A 12945-nucleotide genomic window follows, 5' to 3' on the forward strand; every position below is an offset into this window, starting at 1 on the left:
CCCGGAAGAGGGCGCGTGTGGCGCGCTGATAGCCTGGCTCCTCTGGGGGACCTCCCGCCATCTCAGTGCCATGCCATCTCTCAGTGAAGTCACGCTACAGGAGTGTTTGCTGTCCCGGGACGTGGTTCTAGGAGCCAGGAGCTGGCGCCAGGGAAGCCTCACGGGACCCCCGCATCGCTCCGCTCCCTGGGATGGTCTCAGAAGCCAGCCTGCTCTGTCGTTAGCAGCTCTTGGTGCTGTGGGGGTCCAGGGGCTGGTGATGTGACCCGAGGCATTGGCCAGGGAGGCCCCTGGGCTCGGCCACACAGCTGCCCAAAGACCATGGCCTGGAGACCAGCTGCAGGGGCTGTGTGTCAGCTGTCCCTCCCTCACTGGGAAACGAGCCGCCACAAAGGCAGCGGCTCAGACGACACACATGACCCCACGGTTTGGGGCAGGGGCCCCAGCACGCTGGCTGGGCCCTCTGCTCAGGTCTCACGGGGCTGAGGTCAGGTGGCAGCCGTGCGGCAGCCTCATCAGGAGCCTGGCTGGGGGAGGACTGGCTTCCACGCTCGCTCAAGTTGGCACCGTTCAGGCCCTTCTAGCTGTGGGAATGTGGCTTCAGTTTTTTGCTGGCTGTTGGCCAGACGCTGCTCTCAGGTCTGATAAGGCAGGGTTACAGCCCTATGTGATGCAGACATGCACATAGTCCTGGACACCCAACTTATCATGTCTTCCTGGTTAGAAGAAAGTCACAGCCCCCACACATTCAGGGGAGGGGGCCGTACAAAGGTGTGGGTACCAGGATGTAGGGGTCATGGGACCACCCAGCACCTGCCTGCCACACCCTCTCAAGTGGGTCTTACCACCAGTGGTCTGAGCCTCGCAGCATTGGCTCCAGGATGCAGATGGAGAGACGAAGGCACCCCTTGTTGCATAAGCCAGACCAGCCTGAACCTTGCCCCCCTGCCCTGCCCTGCCCAGCCCTGCCCAGTCCCTGCTCCCTGCCCTGCCAAACTTTCTGGGCCTTTGCTCTCTGGTCGCCTCTCCCTGGAATGCCCTCCCCTCCTTGCCCACTCCTACCTTCTGGCAAATGTAGTTGTATATGCTGCTGACAACGGGGCATCAAATACACAGGGCAGAAAATGATAGAGTTGCGAGGAGGAATGGACAGAGCCGTGTAGCGTCTGGAGACGGCAGCACGCCTCTGTTGGAAATGGACAGGTTCAGCAGGCAGGAGAGAGCAAGGACGTGGTGGAGCTCAGCCTCCCCGTCAGTCACCCGGATCTGCCCTCTATGGGCTGCTTCCTCCAGCAGCACGGCACACATTCTTCTCGAGCTCACAATTCACCAGTTAGATCACATTCTGGCCATAAAACATACCTCAACAAATTCAAAAGCCTAGAAATCACACAGTATGCTCTTAGACCACAGTGGAATTAAACTAGAAACCAGTAACAGAAAGATAACTGGAAAATCCCCAAACAGTTGGAGAATAAACAACACATAGGTCAAAAAAAAATCTTTAAGAGAAATTAAGAAATATTTTGAGCTGAAAGAAAATGGAAACAGAAGTTATCAAAACTGGTAGAATACAGCAAAAGCAGTAGGTACAGGGACATTTGTTGAAGAATGCATATATTAGGAAGAGAGATCTAAAGTCAATAGTTAAGCCCTAACCTTAGGAAACTAGAAAAAGAAGAGGAAACTAAATCCAAAGAAAGCATAGGCAAACAAAAAACGGGGTAGATTTAGTGAAATCGGAACAGGAACACAGTAGAGATCCATGAAACCAAAAGCTGGTTCTTTGAAAAGACCAGTGAAATGGACAAACTGTTAACAGACCAGGTTAAGCAGGAGGGAGAGAGAACACACAAATCACCGATATCAGAACGAGGGTCATCACTGCAGGTCCCACAGACATGAAAAGGATAATAAAGGAATCTTATGAATCACTCTATGCCGCAAACTTGTTAATAGGTGAAACGGACCAATTCCTTGAAATACATAATCTACCAAATGTCACACAAGGAGCAGTAGAGTTATCTGGACAGGCCTTTATCTCTTACAGAAATGGAATCAATAATCAATATCCTTTTAGAACAGGGAGCGCCAGACCCAGAGAGTTTCACTGGTGTGTTCTACCAAGCATTTAAGGGAGAAATCGTGCCCGTTGTTTACAGTCCACTCAAGGCAATGAAGCAGAGGGAACATCTTATAACTCATTCTACGAGGCCGTCATTACTCTACTACAGACTTTAAAAGAAGACTGCCTAAAATAATATTTCTCATGAACATAAAATCAAGATTCCTCAATAAAATCAAGTCTAATGATATCTAGAAAGAATTTTACAGCCTGACCAGGTGTGTTGTGAATGAAAGAGCACGAAGAGGGAGGGACACCGAGCACAGGCGCTGGCGTCCTGGGGGCAGGAGCTGCTTCTCGGGGAGGGTCAGGGTTCGGAGGTTTGTTCACTGGTGTTGGGTGGATGGTGGGGAGGGAGGGGCCTTGCTGAGGTCTGCGCAGAATCCGGGCCAGGGACGGATGGCTGGGCCCCGGTGGTCGTCTCTCCACTGCTGTGTGGGCAACTGTGATGGACGGGCGGGGACTGCATCCCGGAGAACTGGTGACCGACCCCCGGGATGAGTCCTCGGGGGAGAGCAGTAACCTGGGCGTGTCTGCTGCCAAGTGAGGGGAGGCCTGGGGCTCGGCAGGGTCACCGTGAGCTCCAGGTGGTTCCCGGGGGTGATGAGTGTGTTGTCCCTCCATCCGCCCACCTCCCCACCAACTCATTTATCTCTCCATTCATTGCTTAGCCCTGTACTCATCCGTCCACCCGTCCACCCGTCCACCCGTCCTCCTTCCCTCACTTGCTTTCTACTTTCCTTTTCCAAACATCTGTCAAATGCCTGTGAGGGATCGATATTTGAGAAGCAGACGGGTCTGACAGTTCCAGCTCAGGGAGTTCATGTTGTAGGAATTGATTTGAAACCATATTCAGAGAGCTTGAGTGGCAAATGAATATCACTGCAGGTGATGCTAGTAGGTCCACTTGGTGGATGGAGCTTCAGGTCGTTGGTCGTCGTGGAAGTTCCATGTGAAAAGAATGAGAAAAGCAGCAAGAGGAAACGGCTGCGAGTGAGTCCTGGGGAACGATCTCTTTCTTCAGTAAACTGGGAACTTCCTGAGTCTGAGACCCTGGGACTTCTCAGGCTGAGGAAATCGGCGATGAACACGCGGGGTTTGAGAGGGTGGGTATCCGATCTGAAGAGCCCTGAAAACACCGGGTGCAGAGCTCAGCAGTCTTGGCAGGTGCGTCGCCACCAAGCTCCAGCGCAGGGCACTCCCGTCACCTGCAGACCTTTCTCGGGCCCCTTTGCCGCTCCGCCCTCCCCAGCCCCAGCCCCCCGCAGCCACGGGCCTCCTACCTGTCCTGTAGTTTTACCCTTTCCAGAACATCGTATCCAGGAGCACGTTGTCTTGAGTCTGGCTTCTTTCTCTAAGTGTGGTGCGTTTGTGATTCACCCATTGTGCTCCATACACGTTCAGAAGTACATTCTCATTTATTGCTGGGTGGTATTCTATTGTATGGAGATATATATTTTTTGTCCAATTCACTCATTTTGGATTGTTTCCAGTAGCTGCCATGTTCATGAGCAGATCATTGTAGAGGGCGTGTGTTTTCATTTCTCTGAGTCAACACTGTGAGTGGCATTGCTGGATGATATGGTGAGCATGCGTTTGACTTCATGAGAAGCTGCCCGTCTGTTTTCCAAAGTGGCTGTTTTTGTTTTGCATTACTGCCCACAACGTAAGAGACATCTGATAGCAAAACTTCCTCTCCAGCACTTTATCTTTTCAACTTTTTAAAGAAAGAATGGCCCAAAGTCCTCAAATTCAATGAAAAATACACAACCTTGTCTAAGAAACTTGAGAAAGTCCGAGCACAAGAAGAAAATGACATCGCGGTGCAGAGCTGAACATGAACAATAAGGAGAAAAATCCCAAGTTCAGGCAGAGGAAGGGAGATGAAAACAATGCGAGCCAGAAGACGGGGTGGTGGTGGTGGGGGGGGGCGGCCCCACCAAAGTACGGCAAGAAGCGTGCTGCCAACTTAGAACTCTGTCCTATGAAAATACTTTCAAAATTTAAGGCAAAATAATGACTTCCAGATGTACAAAACCTGGGCAAATCCGTCACTGGAACACATAACGCGGCCATGAGGCTGTTTGCAGTTTGCTTCTGGGGAAGCCCAGTTCTGGATCTTGGTGTCCAGCCAAGGGGGATTGGAGACTGGGGACACCCTGGCCTCTGGCAGCCTCCCGAGGCACGGAGACCCTCTTTCCGGCCCTCACAGAGCCAGGTGGGCAGGGGTCTCCCCAGAGCATCCACTCCTGAGCCCACCCTGACACTGAGGCCCGCGGAGCTGAGATGCCCGGGTCGGCCCCCTTCCCGTCCTGCCGCCTCTCGGTGGCGTCCAGCGCCACACCTGACCCGCCCTGTCTTCCGGAATATTCAGCTGTTCCCCATCCAGAATCCAGACAGTTGGCTGGTTCTGACCTCATCCCAGCATCTGAGTGGCCCTGCGTGTACCATGCGTGGCTCCACGCCTACACCTCCTGGGTTCCAGGGATGGTCTGGCTGCAGGCCAGTCAGCCGCTTCCGGGGACTCGGGCATGGTGTCCAGCCACTTTCCACCCCTGGGGCAGCCCTCTTGGACTCGGAGGCTGCAGCTTTATCTGCGGGCTTGGCCTTGACTCGTGTTGTTCTTGGTAGGAAGCCCACCCGGGGGAGCTCCGGCGAGAGCTGAGGGCACTGAAAGCCTGGGTCCTGAGATCCCCTCCAAGGAGCTCCTGCCACCCCTGCTCTGGGGCGTCCGCCTGCGCCCAGCACCCGCGGCACATGCACGGCCCAGAGCGGTGAGGGGGTTCCCTCCGGCACAGCTCCCGTGGGCATCAGCCGTTGGAAGATGAGCCGTGCTCATCACCTGCTCATCAAAGTTACCTCTCGAGCAAACGCTACCTGTTAGGCTAAATGCCCAAATGTGTGATGTTCACATTTTAAAAAGTCTAATAAGACCCTGGCTCTGGGTTCTTTCTAGATCTCATTTAATTTGTGGATTGTAATCTGTGAGGACGTGGTGAAATTTGCTTCTTTTCAAGTTCACAGCTGTCAGCGCCCATCCATCCGTCACCAGGTGCGGCCTCTGCAGGTGGCCTGCGGGTGCCTCTCAGATGGCACGGGACACCTCGACAGTCTGCCTGCCTCTTTGTCGCCGCCCTGCTTGTCCCCAGGAAAACACTCTGAAGGGATTTTAAAATATGTGCCTGACTCAGGTATGGATTAAAACCCAGTCAGTCACCCACATTCAACTTTGTGGACAAAGTCATTTCGGTTTCTCAGTAATTGCAGAGCAGCTGTGGGGAAACACGGACACCATGCAGCTCTCCTTGTTGTGAGAGTGTAACGCGCCCCCATCAAATACACTATTGTTTTATACTTTACCCCTTCCGATGGCAGGGTCTGTGGGGAGGCAGAAGGGCCCACCCAGCATCTGTCACTGCGCTGTGTAGGGGCCTCCGGGGCTGCCCAGGGCACTGTGATGTCACGGTAGGGATCTTGGGGGCCCTCGTATCCCCCAAATGGAGAAGGGGCTCGGGGGCTCCTGCAGCTTAGCTCGGGGCCGCAGGGCCCCGTCCCTCCCTCCTTCTGCCCACTGTGGGCTCCAGGGCCCCCCTCCCCGAGAACCTATCCCCCAGATGTTTCTGCCTGGAGTGGCTCCGGGACCCCAGCCTCCCCTGCCGCCCACCGTGTGCGGGCTGCCGTGCGCCCGTGCCCCGCTGCGGTTCTGGGGGTGCCGTTTCCTCCTAAAGGCCGGGCACCGCCACACGTGGGATTCATGGAGTAAGTTGTGAAGTTGCTCAGGGTCTATTTAAGGAGGATGTTCTTAATTGTAATGCACATGTAGCAGTCTTTATTAATAATAACAATGTTTGTTTAAAAGCCAGAAAATGCAAAAAAAAAATTCATAATTTTGAATTCATGTAGCTGATCCTAAAAATTAATGGGAGAAAAAGTTAGAATTCCTCAGGGAAGGCAGGTGTCTTGGGCAGGGCGACTGCGCCTGGAACCTCGCCTGGGCCGGACCCACCTCCCCACGTGGGGCTCCGCAGCCGGTCTGACCTGGTGACCGCGGAGCGGGCCACAGGGTCTGCCGTCCCCCTCAGGGGCCAGCTCTGCCCGCGGCCCGAGGAGGCCTATGTGGCCCTCCCCCGCCCTGGCAGAGATGGTGTGGGGGTGTCCAGCGGGAGGTGGGGGCGCATGGCAGCGGCCCGCCTGGGGCTGCCCCAAGACCCGCTCCTTCCAGCCCGGCCGGACGCCTCCCCAGGCCCCACGCCCCGTGCCCAGGCCTGGGGTCCTGTTTCCCAGATCTGCCCTGCGCCGCGGGCCTGGGGACAGGGGGAGGAGGCCGAGGTGAGGCGGGCTGCAGCCCCCAGGCTCTGGGGCGGCGGGCGCTCTGCTCCCCCCGCACGGAGGGGCCGCTGTGTGCAGGACTCGCCAAGACCCCCCTGTGCCGAAGGCGTCCCCCTCAAGGCCACCAGGTGGCAGAAGCGATCCTTGTGGGCTCCTGGCTGCCCGACACCAGGCCTAGACTGGTTCCTGAGAATCTGAAGTTCGGGAGAAAAGCATGAAACATGCAACAGGAGAAGTTTAAATAATAATTCTGGGCACAGTCGGGCCGTGCCCTGGATTTTGAAAGGCTGCTGGTTATTAATGACCAGCGAGGAGCAGGGCCTGGGGGCTGGGACTCCGGGCTGGGGTGCAGGTGGGCCGCCCTTCCTGCCCAGCCTCTTGCCTCACAGGCTCTGTGGGGTCTTCACTCCAGGCACGGGTTCTGGTTTGATTACTGGTCTGGAGGTCCCTCAGGGTGGAGGTCCCTCAGGGTGGGTGGGGGCACTGCGGACCGGGGACACCCCCCCACGGGGCCAGAGGCGGGGCCTGACGGGGTGGGGAGTGGGCCGTGCCTGGGTGCGGTGAGATCCTGCGACGGCTGCAGACACTCGGGTGCCCCGGCGCCCCTGCACACGGCGTGGCCCGTGGCGGGTCCCGGCCGCCACCCAGGGAGTGTGTGGGGACAGGAGCGCCGTGGCCACGGGGCCAGGCAGACAGGGTGCTCCGCTCTCTGTCGTTCCCAGGGGCGGGCGGCAAAGGGCACGGTTCCGCTCTGAAGCTAGAAGCAGCGCCAACTTTACTTGCAAGTGGATGGAGAAGGGAGGTGGCGCGAGGCCGCTGGGCCGGGGGCGCTGGAGGCTGTGGAGTCAGCGGACAGCTGCTGAGCTACCAGAACTGATGCGGGCATTGCCCCGAAGGGGGCAGCTGGGCCCGGGGCTTTTCTGGGCCTGAGGCGCTGGGCCTGCGGCTTTGGGTGGGTCCGGGGCCTGCTGGTGGCGGGGCCCCAGGGGCGCCTGCGCAGCTGTCCAGGCTTTCCTGGAGAAGCAGAGGGCAAAGGGCAGAACCTGACCTCTGACCTCAGAGCCTGAGGGTCTTGGTGCAGGGACCCCTGGACCCTCTGAAGCTGCCTGAGGGTGGGGCTCCCTGCCTCCTGGGACGCGCACCCCGGGCTGTCTGAGCTGCTGCTCCAAGTCCAAAGCCCAAAACCCACCTTCCAGGCGACTCTCAGCCCTGCAGCCCCACAGCCCCGCGGCGGGCTGGTCCTCTCCCGACGGCACCAGGCAGGACCCTGGAGCAGCCGTGGCTCCTGGCTTCTCCTTCCCCGGCACCAGCCATGTGTATAGTGGATAAGAACTATACATGCACATGTGACACATGCAACCCGGTCATGTTGCCACTGCAAACACCCCACAACTCGATGGCCTGGTGCAGCCCCTTATTCTCACCAGGGCTTCTGTGCATCCACTGACCTTGGCTGACCTTGGCTTTGGAAAACAGGGCCAGGGCCGGTCTTCCTCCTGCCATCACACCCCATCTGCCCGGCTGCTCAGGCCAGAACCCTGCAGTTTTCACGACTCCCAGCTTCCTGAGATTGCCTGCCACGTGAGGCCAGGACTGTCCTCAGACTACCCGGCAGCCCCCAGCTCCGCTGCGACCCATCGTGCACAAGCTGCATCCTCCCCGAGTCCGTCCTGACCCCCTGGGCCGTCCGGACCGGCCACCCAGGCTCCGTGGAAAGCGTAGGCTCCTCGTTGCCCTCAATCGTCCAGGGCTCCTCACTGAGGTCGGTGACACCCCAGCCTCGTGGCCCTTTACCCCTCCCACTCCACTCTGTCCCTTTGCTGGCTGTCCCCTCTCTGTCCCTCAAATGGGCCCAGTGGGTGTCACGTGTGTGCACTTCCGCCTGCGTTCTTTCCCTGGGCTGGTGTTCCCGGGCGCTCCGCAGGGCCAGCCCCCCATCCAGGCCTCCTTTGGAATTCCACCCTGGCACACGCCGCGCCACTCTCTGCTCTTTTCTTCCTTGGCAGAGGTCACCCTGCCGGCCCCTTTGCATGTGGCCCTGAGCTCCAGGAGGGCCGCTTCCTGCCGTGTGTGCAGCCGGCTACCTGCTGGCCTTTCTCAGGGGAGCCTTTCTCTCTGTAGACCTTGGATAACACCTGCCAGCCAGGTACCAAGCCCAGGTTCCCCGGGTCCCCCAGAGGTGAGGTGGGGGCCAGTGTGACTACTAACGGCAGCTGGGTGGCCAAGGTCAGGACGTCTGTGGTGATGCCGCGGTGAGCTCTGGGGAGGCGGGCTCAGCCCGGATGCAGCCACATGCTCCCAGGCAGGCACCACATGCTCCCAGGCAGGCACCCCATGCTCCCAGGCATTGCACCCCATGCTCCCAGGCAGCGCACCCCATGCTCCCAGGCAGGCACCCCATGCTCCCAGGCAGCGCACCCCATGCTCCCAGGCAGGCACCCCATGCTCCCAGGCAGCGTACCCCATGCTCCCAGGCAGCGCACCCCATGCTCCCAGGCAGCGTACCCCATGCTCCCAGGCATTGCACCCCATGCTCCCAGGCAGGCACCCCATGCTCCCAGGCAGCGCACCCCATGCTCCCAGGCGTTGCACCCCATGCTCCCAGGCAGCGCACCCCATTTTTCGCGTGGCCAAACTGCCTTTACCAGAAAGAAGCAGCTGTGGATTGTTTACACTGGAATATGAATTTGTCATTAGTGATCATGCATTTCCTTAAAATGAAGTGTTCCAGAGAAAATAATACAATGGAGACGCACACACGCACCACCGGGTTATCAGACACTGCTTCTTCGTCATGCTCACGTTGGCTTGTCCCTGGTCTGCTGCTAGTAAGTCAGGCTTTAGCGGCACAGCCACAGACCCGTGCCTTGCGCAGCGTTTCTCCCCTCGTGTGCGCGGTGTATGCCCCTGCGTGTTGATTCACCTGTCCTGGTGTGGATTTATTCATTAACAAAACACAGTGTTGTTTTGTGTGCTGTAAAAATTTGCATAAGTGGGATCATATTGTATGACTCGTTCTCACCTTCTTTCCCACTCGCGTGATGTTTTGGGATTCATTCTCGTTAATGAATGCGTCTCTGGTTTGTTCATTTAACAGCTGCCCGAGGAGAATGAGCCGGCCTGCTGCCCCCACCCCCGGCCCCCAGTGCCTGCGTGCTGTAAGCTCGTCCTCCCCTCCCCACTCTGCCCCTCGGTGGCATCCGTCGTTTCAAGGAGTTTGAAACTGGAGGTGGGCATTTTCAGGTTTGGCCACCCACTGTCTCGCTAGAATGGGAGCCCTCCCTTTAACCCTCTAAAATGAAATTTTTTCTAGATCTAGTTGGAGTAGTTCTGCGGAGCTCTGAGGGGATGAGGGCAGCTCTCCTGGCGATGTGCTAGTTGCTGTTTGATGTGATCGGTCTGTTCCCAGAAGCCAGGGGTCAGTGTGGGGCAAAGGGGGGTTGCCGCCTCTGCTGGGGCCTCCTGGAGCGGCGGCTGGGGTATCAACGAATAAATACAGATCAGGTCATCGGACGGGGTGACCACGGTGCGGAGAGACGTGGGGATCTGCCACTTGGCAGTGGGGTGTGGGGAAGGACAGGTGGGCGGAGCTGGGGACCGAGCCTGGGGAAACCTGGTGGGCAGAGGACGCAGGAGCCACTCCAGACTGTCCACTGCTGATGAGGCCCGCTTGGTGGGCGCAGGAGCCGTTAGGAATGGGGCACTGGGGCCAAGAGTCACACTGTGCGAGGGCAGGAGTTCATTCGTGGACATTTGGATTTTAAACCAAAGGGTGGGGCGCCCAGGAGGCAGCCACGTGCACAGGTGGGTGGTCTGGGTTAGAGACAGGAGTTTCCTTTTTTTTTTTTTCTTTTGGTATCATAAATCTACAATTACATGACAGACATTATGTTTACTAGGCTCACCAAGTCCCCCCCACATACCCCTTCACAGTCACTGTCCATCAGCGTAGTAAGATGCCGTAAAATCACTACTTGTCTTCTCTGTGTTGCACAGCCCTCCCCGTGCCCCCCACACTATACATGCTAATCATAAGGCCCCCTTTCTTCTTCCCCACCCTTATCCCTCCCCTCTCACCCATCCTCCCCAGTCCCTTTACTTTTGGTAACTGTTAGTCCATTCTTGGGTTCTGTGATTCTGCTGCTGTTTTGTTCCTTCAGTTTTTCTTTGTTCTTATACTGCACATATGAGTGAAATCATTTGATACTTGTCTTTCTCCACCTGGCTTATTTCACTGAGCATAATACCCTCTAGCTCCATCCATGTTGTTGCAAATGGTAGGATCTGTTTTTTTCTTATAGCTGAGTAGAGACAGGAGTTTCTAAGAATGACAGTGACAAGAGTCCCACCTCCAAGACAGCGGTGCCAAGAACCGCACGGAACGCCCCTGGCAAACAAGCTTGCAGACACTAAACATTTAGAGTCTCTGGAAATTGTCCTAAGGGCATACAACGACTGAAGAGATACTTATTCAAGAAGACCTCTCCAAACTCGGGGGGAGTGCTGGTAGCGTGTACACGGGGGCCACGAGCCCTGCCATCCTGCCCGCCACCAGTCCCGCTTGGTGAAGGCTCCGCTCTCGGCAGGTGAAGCCAACCGGACGGGGCTGGCTCTCCCCCGCTCCCCGTGTCCCACCAGGGGTGCCCTGCCAGCACTCCTCACCCCTCCAACTCCAAGTTCAGGATCCGTGTTCCTGGGGGTGTCGCCAAGGGGTCTGGAGCTCCCTGCCCCACCCAGCCCCACCCGTCGCATGGAGGCCTGACCAGCGCGGTGGGCAGGCTGTGCTGGTGACCTTCACCCTGCCCCAGCCGTTTCCCAGTACAAGGATTCCACACGGGGACAGCAACTCTTACACCCGGAGGGCACTCTGCTACCCCCGCCCAGAGTAGTGGCTCAGGGACTTTGTCCCTGGGGAGAGGCAGTCCGTAAGAAAGGGCAGCCCCACAGTCTTCCCAGAGGCACTGCCTTTATTTGACACGGGGTGTGAGCAAGTGCAAGCCTAAGTGTGCTCGTGAACCAATCTGTGCTCCAGCGGGGTAAGAGCAGGGAGCCGCCCGCTGGCAATTGGCAGGGCCTGACCAGCTGGGTGTGGTAGCAAAAGGGGCGTGCAGCTTAAACCAGGGAGAGCGCCCCTGAAACCACTGCTGTCCAGGGTGACTGCCCGGCGGAGGCAGAGCCCTCGGAGTGACACCGGAGAGGCTTCAGACCGTGGGAAACAGACTCCTTTAAAGTAACCCAGCCCAGTCACAAAACAAACAAGCAAACAGAACAAGCCCTGGAGGGGCAAGGCTGGTTTAACATCTGATGGTCAATTAATGTAATTCACGGCATCAATAGAATAAAAGACAGAACCACATGATCATCTCAATAGATGCAGAAAACACATTTGATAAATTTCAAACCCTTTTATGATAAAAATGCTTGACAAATTAGGCATAAAAATCAAGTCCTGCAATCTGATAAAGGACATCTATGAAAAATATGTTGCTTACATATACTTCGTGGTGGGAGACTGAATGCTTTTCCCCTAAGATCAGGAACAAGGTAAGAGTATCCACTAGCCTTCTTTTCGACATCACACTGGAAGTTCTAGCCAGGGCATTAGCAAGAAAAAGAAATAAAAGGCATCTAGATTGGAAAGGAAGAGGTGAAATATCTCCATTTGCTGATGATGTGATCTTGTGTATATAAAACCCAAGGAGTCCACTAAAAACTCTTAAATGAGGTCAGCAAGGTTTCAGTTTACAATATTAACATACAAAAAATTGTTTTCCTATACAATAGCAATGAGCAATGTGAAAACAAAATTAGGAAAAGCAGTTCCATTTTTAATAGCATAAAAAGGAATAAAATAGTTAGGAGTAAGTTGAATGAACTAAGCGTAAACTTATACTCTGAAAACTACTAAACATTTTGAAAGAAATTAAATTACATCTAAATAAGTGGAAAGACATCCCATGTTCATGGATCAGAAGATTTAATATTGTTAAGATGGCAATACTCCCGCCTGCCCCACCTCAAGTTGATCTACAGAATCAGTGCAATCCCTACCAAAATCTATGCTACCTCTTTGTATAAAAAGAAAATCCATCCTAAAATCCTATGGAACCTCAAGGAATAACAGCCAAGTGGACTAAATAACCAAAACAATCTTGGAAGAGAACAGAGTCGGGTGACTCACACCTGCTGATTTCAGAACTTGCTACAAAGCTGCAAGACAGCACGGTTCTGCCTCGATGACAGACATGCAGGTCGTCAGGGGCACAGAGCAGCAAGGCCAGAAACAAACCCTTACATTAAAGTGAACTGATTTTTTGACAAGGGTGCCAAGGCCTTTCATGGGGGAAAATAATTGTCTTTTTTCAACTAATTGTATTAGAACAACTGGATATCCACATGCAAAAGAATGAATTTGGATCCATACCTCACACCATATAAAAAAATTAAGTAAAAATGGATCAAAGACACAACTGTAAGAGCTAAAACTATAA

The sequence above is a fragment of the Manis pentadactyla genome, chromosome 10, assembly GCF_030020395.1.
Source record: "Manis pentadactyla isolate mManPen7 chromosome 10, mManPen7.hap1, whole genome shotgun sequence".
NCBI lineage: Eukaryota > Metazoa > Chordata > Mammalia > Pholidota > Manidae > Manis > Manis pentadactyla.